Below are 12,144 nucleotides of genomic sequence, written 5' to 3'. Positions count from 1 at the left end.
GTTAGGAAAATTCCCCAAGGGTACACATGAAGCTAATAAATGGTTGAGCCAGGATTGGAGACCAGGTGGAACGGTTCCAGAGTTCAGACCCTAGGCTGCCTCTCCATAGGCCCACTCCTAAGTTTTCACAGGCTCTTTCAGTTTGGGGATCAGCCCAGAAAATGATTGAGAAAGTAACTTCAGGCCAAATGAATCAGCCATGATCTGCGTGATGGGAAAACAAGGGCAGACTGAAAAGGACATGCGATGTGATGTAATTCTGAGTCTGACTCAAGTGATAGTCCCTTAACCTTAGACTTCTCAGCCACCAGAGATGTGAGAAATAAATTCCCCTTGTATCTAAGTTACTGGGCCCAGATGGAGAGCCCAGCTCCTTCTCTACCATAACACAATTGTAATGACTTAAATAAATTAGGCCTGTTCCTCCAGACTCTGGTTCACAAGGGGATTTCAACACATATTGTTCAATGAAGGAATGAATGAACAAATGTCACTTGTTAGCAACCACCTGACATGAGCAAGCCCTTCGGTAGCTGCAATGTGCTATATGTAGCAAGTGTCCAAACATGGAAATGTGGCTGTTTTTAAAGTCAACTAGAGGAGATGGAGAGGTAGCTCAGCAGTTAAGGCACATGCCTGCAAACCCTGACAACCCGAGTCTGATTCCCCAATACCCATGTAAAGCCAGAAACTCAAAGTGGCACATGTATCTAGAGTTTGTCTGCAGTGGCTAGAGGCCCTGGCATGCCCATTCTTTTCCCTCCCTTTGTCTCTCTCTCTCTCTCTGTCTGTCTGTCTTCTCTCTGTCTCTCTCCTCTTTCTCTCTCGGCTTACAAATAAAATAAAATTCAACTAGAGATAACAGTTTTTATTTTATTTATTTATTTGAGAGAGAGAGAGAAAGAAACACACACACACACACACACACACACACACACAGAGAGAGAGAGAGAGAGAGAGAGAGAGAGAGAGAATGAGCACACCAGGGTGTCTAGCCACTGCAATTGAACGCCACATGTATGCACCACTTTGTGCATCTGGCTTACATGGGTACTGGGGAATCAAACATGGGTCCTTAGACTTTTCAGGCAAGCACCTTAACCACTAAGCCATCTCTCCAGCCTGGGATAATAGTTTAATCACTGATGTCTGGTGTTTACACTGCTCCTTTTGTCAGGAAAAGTTTTCTGTAAATACATTTACTGCCACAGGCCACTAAGTAGCCATCACCCTATGTAACAATGTCCATATCATGGTTCCCTTTGTGGCTTCTATGTGAACCCTCTAAACCACTCCAATGTTGCCATTGCTATTACTCAGGTATTGTATAGCTACTCCCAGACATCCAATCTCCCCATAAACATTTCAGTATGTGGGAGCTGGGGTGTGGTTCAGTGGTAGTCTGCTTACCTAGCACATGTGAGGCCTAGGGTTTTACAACCTGGTACCACAAAAACTAAACCAAAGCTGTAGTATATATCTATAAAGGATAAGGGCTCTTTAAAAAAAAAAAGTCACTTTAACACCATTTACACAGCTAAGTCTTTAATACCATCAAATGCCCCAACAACTGCCCAGTTATTTTATAATTGTCTTTATTGCTCTCCTTTTATATTTTATTTATTTTAAAATTTTTATTTTATTTACTGGAGAAAGAGAAAGAGAATGGGTATGTCAGGGCCTTCGTCCACTGCAAAGGAAGCATGGACCACCTTGAGCATCTGGCTAACGTGGGTCCTGGGGAATCAAACCTGGATCCTTGGGCTTTGCAGGCAAACACCTTAACCACTAAGCAATCCCTTCAGCACCCCCCTTTTATTCTATTTTTGGTATTTATTTGTGTGCATGTGTGTGTGTGTGTGTGTGTGTGAGAGAGAGAGAGAGAGAGAGAGAGAGAGAGAGAGAGATGTGTGTATATGGGTGCACACTTGCCATAGCACATGCATGTGTGAGACCAGTGGAGAACCACAGGATGTTTCGTAAGACAGGACCTTTCTTGACACTGCTGCTTCTTAATTTTTCTGGCTCTGACCCCATTGCCATAGTGCTCTGTGATTACAAACACATGCACAATTTTTAAAATATTTTATTTATTTATTTGAGAGATAAAGAGAAAGAGATAGATAGAGACAAAGAGAGAATGGGTATGTCAGGGCCTCTAGCTACTGCAAATGAACTCCAGTTGCATGTGTCACCTTGTGCATCTGGCTAAGTGGGTCCTGGGCAATCACACCTGGGTCCTTTGGCTTTACAGGCAAGGGCCTTAATAACTAAGCAATCTCCCTAGCCCCACATGCACATTTTTGCATCCGACTTTACCTGGGCACTGAGGAGGATCAAACTTGGGTCCACAGGCTTGCAAACAAGTATCTTTACCCACTAAGCCATCTTCTTAGCCCTTCTTGCACACCTTTTGTTCGAATAGGGACCCAACCAAAATTGATAAATCCACTGTATTTGGGTAATAGGTCTCTCTGTAAAAATATTTTTATGTATTTGATAGAGACAGAGAAAAGGAGGCACAGAGAGATAGGTAGAGATAGAGAGCAATCATGGGCATGCTATGGCCTACTGCCACTGCAAATGAACTCCAGACACATGTGCCACTTTGTGCATCTGGATTTATGTGAGTACTGGGGAATCGAACCCAAGACGTCAGACTTTATAAGCAAGTGCCTTTAACTGCTGAGCTGTCTCTCAAGCCCCAGGTCTCTTTTAACATATGACAATTTCCCCCTTTTCTGTTTCAAAACATTTTGGCCAGGCATAGTGGTGCATGCCTTTAATCCCAGCACTCAGGAGACAGAGGTAGAAGAGTTACTGTGAGTTCAAGGCCAGCCTAAGACTACATAGTGAATTTCAAGTCAGTCTGAGCTAGAGCAAGACGCTACCTTGGAAAAAAGAAAACACATTGTATGTGTATGTGTATGGGGGGGGGGAGTGCACGCACACATGATCACGTGTATCCCAGCAGACATGTGGAGGTCAGAGGGCAACTCCAGGTATCTGTGTTCCACCCTCTTTGAGACAGGGTCTCTTGCCACTGCAAAAGAACTGCCATCTGCAAGCGAATGTCAGACTAGCTGGCCTACAAGCTTCTGATTCTCCTGGTTCTGCCTCCCATCATTGGGATCACATATGCCTGCACCACTTTGCATTCAGCTTTAGGTGGGTTCTGGGGAATTGAACCCAATCCCAGCAGGCTCTGCTAGCAAGCACCTATAACTGCTGATATACCTCCCCAGGCCCCTTATCTGCTTTCTCAACTTTACCATTGTTTAGCAAAGACTTTAGGTCTTCTGTCCTTTCTCATCTGGAGATTGGGTTCTCATTGGCTGTAGGAATGATTGAAGCTTCAGTGGATTCGCCTTTTGGTTTGGAGGTCAGAACATTTCTCAGGCATCAAGACCCCTTCATCTCCAATCAGAAAGCACAAGTCACTAGTTGAGTTCCAATGTTCCAAAGTCCAAAAGTACCAAAGTCCCTCCACAATGGGCTAGCCTCCTGAACACAAGTGCATGAAAGCTTGATACTCTCTTTATTTTCTTGCATGTAGGTGGTGTTTGTGCCCATGTAGCACCCTTTGCACTGTTCTGTCTTGGGGTCACTCACCTGTAGTGGCTGGAGAACAGTGGGTGCCCTGCTCCATTGCTCTTCTGCCTGCTCTTACTTGAGCCAGAGTCTCTTTCTGATCTGGGGGCTTGGTGCTGGGGTCGTTGAGAGCCCTGGCAAGTCTTGGGTCTCTCATTCTCTATGGGACTGGGGTTACAGGGAAGCATGACCACACCCAGCTACTTATGTAGGTCCTGGGAATTTTACTTGAGCTGTTTATCTGGCCTCCTCAGGCCATGATAGTTGCACATGAAATTCTCTTAACTGCTGAGCCATCTCTCTATCCTCCATGATTCTTTTTAATATTTATTTTTATTTATTTATTTGAGAGAGAGAGAAGAGTGAGAGAGAATGGGCCTCTAGCTCCTGCAAATGAACTTCAGATGCATCAACCACCTTGTGCATCTGGCTTATGTGGGTCCTGGAGAATTGAACCTAAATCTTTTGGTTTTGCAGGCAAGGGCCTTGTTCATATCAGGTTCACATTGCTGGTAGAAATCACCCAATCAAGAGCAGCTTGTGGGGAAAAAAGAGGTTTATTTTGGCTTACAGGCTCGAGGGGGAAATTCCATGATGTCAGGAGAAAATGATGGCATGAGCAGAGGGTGGACATCACCCCCTGGCCAACATAAGATGAACAATAGCAACAGGAGAGTGTGCCAAACACTGGCAAGGGGAAACTGGCCATAACACCCATAAGCCCACCCCCAATAATACACTCCCTCCAGGAGTTGTTAATTCCCAAATCTCTATCAGCTGGGAACCTATCATTCAGAACACCTAAGTTTATGGGGGACATCTGAATCAAACCGCCACAGGCTTTAACCACTAAGCGATCTCTCCAGCCCCATGATTCTTTTTTTATGTGAATACAAGTGGTACTATGAAGAGTGATTTCTTTCCCTTTGATATTCAGTCTGTAAAAAAAGGAACAGTAAATTCTTTTTAAAGCAGCTGTCTGAAGAATTGTTGAGCTGATCTTTGCTTCTAGGATTTTCATATATATATATGAAAATATATATAAAATCAAGAATAGTACATAGAAATTTCTTCATCAAATTTGGAAGCACTAGTTTTTGAATTCTTTGGTTTTGTGTTTGTCTTTATTTTTCTTTTATGCCGAAAATTCTGGTTCCTAATGACATACATTGTTTTTTTTGTAGCCTAGACTGCCCTAGAACTCACTATATAACTAAGGATGACTTAAAATTTTCATCCTCTTGACTTCACCCCAGTGTTGGACTTATTAGTGTACACCAGCACATACATAGGTTAATGCAATGTTGGGGATGAAACCTAGAACTTTGTTCATGCTAGGCAAGCACTGTACCAACTGAGCTGATTTGCCTAGTCTCCTATGGCACTGAAATAATTATTGACTTTGTGTGTATGTGTGTATATGCACTTGTGTGTGTACATTTTTAACTTTCTATTGACAACTTCCACAAATATAGACAATATACCATGATCATAATCCCCTCCCTATATTTTCACTTACCCCCTCACAAATACCCCTTCACTGAATCCCTTCTTCTTTCCAACTGGTCTCTTCTATTTTGATATAATCATGTTTTTCCTCCTGTTATGCAGGTCTTGTGTAGGTAGCATCAGCCACTGTGAGGTCATGAATATCAAGGCCTCTTTGTGTCTAGAAGACAGTATTGTAAGCGCTCCGCCCCTTCCTTTGGCTCTTACATCCTTTCTGCCACCTCTTCTACAATGGTCTCTGAGCCTTGGGGGGTGTGATAGAGATGCCTCATCTAGGGCTAAACAGTCCACTATCACATCTTTTCAGCACTTTGGCCATTACTGAGTCACTGATCATTGCCATTTGAACTGAGAAACTGTTCTAACCAAAAGCATTAATATATGGACATAAACATTAGTATTTAGAGGGCAGTTTGGTGGTCATAATATATCCATTTAGCCAGAAAACAGTAGTAGTCTCCCCCTTAGGGCATATGACCTCCTCAGCCATAGGCTGTTGACTAGGTTTTCAGTACCAGGCAGGAATTCCCTCCCATGGAGCAGGCCTCAAATCCAATGAGTGAGGAACTGGTTTCCCCTAAGAGATATATGCTACCACTGCATCACTTGGTACCTGCTGACCAGCCATAAAGCTTGCAGGGTCCACTGTGGATAAGGCTTTTCTCCTCTCAAAGGCTGCATGTTGCATAGGTCTCTCCAGCATCCTGAAAGCTAGTTAATTGGGAGGAGGTTTCCTGCTCAGCTTCAGCTTGATTTCTCACTGACCTGTAGCCCAAGCATGTGAAGTCTTCAGCAATAGGGTCTTATCATCTAGTGCTGTTGGGCAACCAAGAGCCTTGGCAGTGGCATATGATGCTTTGGGGGCATCAAGGGCCTTCCTGGCCAATAACTCACTGGAAGATATCCCACCCTTGGCACTCAAATTCTTCTAACAACAATCTATGGCTTTTGTGTATACCATTATCCACATGCATAGGATTCTTCTGCCCCAACTCTCTCTTTTCCTTTCTATTTTTTTGTTTTGTTTTGTTTTCTGAGGTAGGTTCTCTCTCTGACCCAGACTGACCTAGAATTCACTCTGTAGTCTCAGGCTGGCGTCAAACTCACAGCAATCCTCCTACCTCGGTCTCCTCAGGGCTGGGATTAAAGGCGTGTACCACCACACCCAGCTCTCTCTAATTTCTTAATATAGACACTTGAAGCTATACATTTCCCTCTAAGAACTACGTTCATTTTATTCCATAGGTTTTATATGTTGTGTTTTCATTATCATTTGATTCTAGAAAATTTTTTATTTCTTTCTTGAAGTCTTCAGTGACACATTTATCATTCATTAGTGTATTGTTTAATTTCCATGAGTTTGTGGATGTTCTCTAGTCTTTCTTGTTGATTTGTAGTTTAATACCATTGTGGTTAGATAGGGTACTGCCATCTTTTAGGCACTATCTGAACATTCTCTAAAATAGATCACATATTTTGACACAAAGTAAATCTTAACAAGTACAGGAAAATTCAAATAATTGCTTGTACCCTGGATGGAATATTCTGTGGATGTCTGTCAGGTCCATTTGTTCTATGATGTCATTTAGTCCAGACACCAGACACTTTGTTAATTTTTTTTTTTTTTTTTTTTTGGTGGGATGACATGTCAGTTGATGATAGTTTGTACTGAAGTCACCTGCTACAATTGTGCTTGGGATTATCTGTGAATTTATGTCTAGTAATGTCTGTTTAATGAAATAGGTGAATCCATGTTTGGTACATATATGCTTAAAATTGTAATGAGCTCTTACTGAATTATTCCTTTAATCAGTATATGGTGACCTTATTTTCTGATTCTAACTAATGTTGGTTTGAAGTCTATCCTGTCAGATATTAGAATAGCAATACTTAGGACTTGACAGGTGGCTCAGTGGTTAAAGGCACTTGCTTGCAAAGTCTGATGGATTACATTTGATCCCCCAGTATCCACATAAAGCCAGATGCACAAAGTGGTACATGTGTCTGGAATTCATATGCAGTAGCAGAAGGCCCTGGTGTACCTATTCTGGTTCTCTCCACTCTCCCTCTTTCTCAGTGTGTCTCAAATGAATAGTATTTAAAAAGAAATAGCAACACCTGCTTGTTTCCTAAGTCTATTTGTTTGAAATGCTATTGTCCATCCTTACATCCTAAGTAGTGTCTGCCTTTTATGGAGAGGTAAGTTTCTTAAAATCTAGTCTACAAGTCTGTGTCTTTTGGTTGGGGCATCAAGGCCATTGATGTTAAAGAGAGTTATTATTGAAAGATGTGCATTTTTTTCTGCCATTCTTCTTGATTTTTATAGTGCTTTCTATTTTTCTGTTACTGTCTTGCATTAATCATTATTTGAACACATTTATTCTTTCTTGTTTTGTCATGTATGTGCTTTTCTTTCTCTCCAGTGCAAAGGATCCCTTCAAGTGTTTTCTGTAGATCTGGCCTAGAGGTCATATATTTCTTTAGCCTGATTTTATCATGGAAAGTTCTTCCTTCTTCAACTATGAGATAGCTTTGCTGGATATAGTAGTCTGGGTTGGCAGTTGCCATCTTTCAGAAGTTAGAATACATTATTCCAAGGTCTTCTTTTAGAGTTTATATTGTGAAATCTGCTGCTATTCTGATTGGCTTGTCCTTATAGTTGCCTAGATGCCTTTCTTACTGCTTTCAATATGTTTTCTTTGGTCTGTGTGTTTAGTACTTTAATTGTAATATGGCATGGAGAAGTTCTGTTCTGGTCTTGTCTGTTTGATGTTCTAAATGCCTCATATATCTGTATTTGCATCTCTTTCCCTATTTGGAGGGGGGGGCGGATTTCTTCTATGATTCTGTTGAAAATACTTATTATGCCTTTAGAGTGAAATTCTCCTTTTTCTATATCCTGGATTCTTAATTTTGATCTCCTCATAGTGTCCTGAATGTCTTGAACTAGCCCCCTCATACCTTCCTATGTTTGTCTTTCTCTTTGTTGGAATATTCTAGAGCTGCCAGCTTGTCTTCTAGCTCAGATATTCTGTCCTCTCCTTGATCTATTCTACTGGTGAGATGTTCTAGAATTTTTTATTTGACTTACTGTGTTCTTCATTTCTAGCATTTCAGATTAGTATTCAGTATTTTTATTTCCTTACTCATATCTTGTATCAACCTCCTTATTTCATTAAGTTGATTTCCTGTGTTCTCCTTCAGGAGTTATCTTTCTTCCTTTTTTAAAAAAAAATTGAGGTAGGGTCTCACTCTAGTCTAGGCTGACCTGCAATTAACTATGTAGTCTCAGGCTGGCCTCCAACTCATGGTGATCCTCCTACCTCTGCCTCCCGAATGCTGGGATTAAGGGTGTGCACCACAACACTCAGCTATTTTCTTCTTTGATTCCTTTGAACATTATTTATTTATTGGGGAGAGAGAGAGAGAAAGAGGCTGAGAGAGAAAGAATTGGCACACGAGGGCCTCCCGCCACTGCAAATGAATTCCAAATGCCTACACCACCTTGTGCATCTGGTTTACATGGCTACTGGGGAACCAAACCTAGGTCCTTAGGTTTTGCAGACAAGCTCCTTAACTGCTAAGCCATCTCTCCAGCCCTTTGAACATACTTAAAATCATTCTTTTGAATTCTCTGTTTGGCATTTGATTTAAATCAATCTTACTGGAGGTTATTTCTGTTGGATTTATAATTTTTGAAGGGACTATGCTGTCTTGACTTTTTTGCATTTTTTTGTATTATAGTGTAGAGATTTTTATATCTTGAGTTATTTTAGTGCCTGAGTTTTCTAAGTACCAGCCGTGTTCTTAGGTGTGTAAATCAGAAGTTATGTCTTCAGGGAAGGAGCTCAAGTACCAGATATGGCTTGTATATTGCTCCCAGAATATCAGCAGGAATGATACAAGAAGTTGAATATGCCTGCTATGCAAATGTCCTACTATCAAACTAACAAAAATGTTTCTTGTGATTTTAATAACTTCCGGTTAGTAAAATATATTAGGGTTTTTGTTATTTAGAAATGGGAGTAATGGACAGTGAATTAGTTTGGGGCTAGTATTAACTTTGTAAAGAGATGGAGGCGGCTCAGGTATCTGGAAAAGGGAAGTAGAGGCACAGATTTTAGAGGCTGTTGAGGCTATGGAAGGTTGTAGTTATGGAGAATAAGGAGGATGGAAGAAAGAGGAGAGGATGTGGAAAAGGGGTGGGAAAGAGGGAAAGTTGTAGGTGGGAAAAGTTGTAGAAAGAGTACAATAGTAGGCTGGGTTGAGAAAAATCCAAAATAATTCTTAAATCCAACTAAGAACAACTAAGAAATATACACACACAAACAAAACAAGCATGGAGTATTTATGTACAAAGGGGGATTTAAACAAACAGGTCAATAACAAACTGAAATGCCCTAAATTGGCTGGGCATGTTTGCTCATGTCCTTAATCCTATCAACTGGGAGGCTGAGATTCCTGGGCTGCAATAGTTTCCAGGTCAGCCTGGGCAACAGTGAGACCCTGCCCCCCAAGAAAAACAAGAAATAAAGGCACTATAGATCAAGAAATAACAAAAGCAATAAAAGTCAACCCCCAAATACAACTTATTTAAGAATTGCAAAGTAGACTAAATGTGTATCAATCAAATCTTACATATTGGTATTTTTGCTTAGTGGGCTGGGTTTGAATTCTTTCCCTCTCTGGGATTTTTTTCTTTAGCAACCTGCCCTGATATGGAAGGTACAGTTAGACTTCCAGTGCAGGCCTATATACATGGCTTTGGGATATGCATAAACAGGTGTTCTGAGTGCTAGGTTCCTAGCTGATGGAGATTTGGGAATTAACACCTCCAGGAGGCAGTGTTGTTGTTGGGGGCAGGCTTATGGGTATTATAGCCAGTGTCCCCTTGCCAGTGTTTGGCACACTCTCCTGTTCTTCTGTCCACCTGATGTTGGCCAGGGAGTGACGTCCACCTCTGCTCATGCCATGTTTGTTCCCTGCCATCATGGAGCTTCCCCCCAAGCCTGTGAGCCAAAATAAACCTCTTTTTTTTTTTAAGGCCACAAACTGCTCTTGGTTGGGTGATTTCCACCAGCAATGGAAACCTGACCACAACACATTGCCTCAGTGTAAAATAGTCCACTTGCTTTTTGGAGTGGCTCACCTACATCGAGTATGAAGCTTGTTCCTTCTTTGGTGCGCCGTTGGTTCTGCTCAGTTCATTATATCAGTCTGCTTTTCCTATACACATATTTGTATGTGATCTCAGACAATAACATGAATGTGGCTAGGATGGCCCTAGATTCAGTAATAATTCAAAAAAGATAATACTGATAACTGAAAACCTATATGATATACACACTCTGTCCATTTTGCCCCTGGGGATTTATCCCACTGAGGAATGAATCATATTTCCCTGGTGTGAAGTAATTTGAGGCAATCCTTTGTGGGTTGTGCCAGTAACTTGCTATATGATTAAACCAGTTTGTTTGTTTTTTTCATTTCCATTTTTAACTTATTGTGTTATGGTTATGCAAAACCTTCACATAGTCCCAATTACAAAAAGGCCCATATCCATAACCCTTCTACCAGCATAGTGTCTAGTATATCAAAGACATTTCCAAGTTTGCCACCTTTTATGACTTTGATTATCATAGTTTAACGTATCTGCCGAGGGAGGATTCCCAAGAGAGAAAACTAAATCACACGATTTGCTTTAAAATCCTGCTTGATTGAAAACTTTTAAAGGGATTTTAAAGGAAAAGTTAAAAAGCATATTATAGGATCTATAATTTAATCCCCCCCCCCCAAGAAATGCACCAGAAAGAGTTGAGTGCTGTTGGGGGCTAAAAGAAAAAATTTTGGGGCTGGAGAGATGGTTTGGTGGTTAAGCGCTTGCCTATGAAGCCTAAGGACCCCAGTTCAAGGCTTAATTCCCCAGGCCCCACGTAAGCCAGATGACAAGGTGGTGCATGCATCTGGAGTTCGTTTGCAGTGACTGGAGGTCCTGGTGCACCCATTCTCTCTATCTCTCTCTGCCTATTTCTCTGTGTCTGTTGCTCTCAAGTAAATAAATAAAAACAAACAGACAAAATTTCTTGTCTTCAATTTTACGCAAGATGAAGGTCCCTCCTTTTTCAAGACTGTCTCTTCCTCAGGTCCCTGTCACAGGCAAGACTTTCATCTCCCTGGCTTCCCATCCACATTCCAGAGCCCTTTGAGAATGTTCTAGCACTGTAGATGTTTGTCATTGTAGCCCATGATCAATGACTGTTAACTACAATTATAGCTGGCCCCCATCTGACACAACATTACAAAGCATCCCTCATTTTCAAGGTTGCTTCCAACTGTGGCTTTGGAAATATTCACATAAAAGAGAACAAAGAAGGGCTGGCAAGATTGCACAATGGCTAAAGGCTCTTGCTTGCAAAGCCTGTCCATCTGGGTTCAATTCCCCAGTAAAAAAAAAAAGCATATGTACAAAGTAGTGCATGTGTCTGAATTCGTTTGCAGTGGCAAGAGGCCCTGGGACACCCATACTTCATTCTCTCTCTCTCTCAAATAAATACAATATTTTTTTTTTAAAAGAGAGAGAGAGTACAAGGGAGGTGGTGAGCGGCCTGAGCAGTTAAGTCACTTGTCTGCAAAGCCTAAGGACTCATGTTTGCCTCCAGGTCCCACACAAGCCAGATGCACAGTGAGGCCACAAGCACACAAGGTCTTGCCTGCACAGAAGGAGGCACATGTGTCTGGTGTTCCATTGCAGTAGCTGGAGGCCCTGGGGTGCCAATTCTCTCTTATCTCTCTGTCTCTTGCATAACAAAAGGCAGTCTGTTGGGTTGGCCTCAAAAAAAAAAAAAAAACAAGGAAATATTCTACTCATTAAAGGTTTTCTTGTTTTACCCTGGCAATGTTAATGTTTCAATTTTTGTGACTTATTTTTTGTCTTGGAGAGATTATGACATTATGTAATTGTCTTGTTTCTCATCAGAGTTTCAGCCACTAATTTTAGCCTTTGATGAAGATTCTTGCCTACTACTGTGCCAAATGGTGGGTTTC

This window comes from Jaculus jaculus, chromosome X (assembly GCF_020740685.1).
Source record: "Jaculus jaculus isolate mJacJac1 chromosome X, mJacJac1.mat.Y.cur, whole genome shotgun sequence".
Lineage (NCBI taxonomy): Eukaryota > Metazoa > Chordata > Mammalia > Rodentia > Dipodidae > Jaculus > Jaculus jaculus.
The sequence above is the reverse complement of the archived record's forward strand: the minus strand, read 5'-3'. Positions refer to the sequence as shown.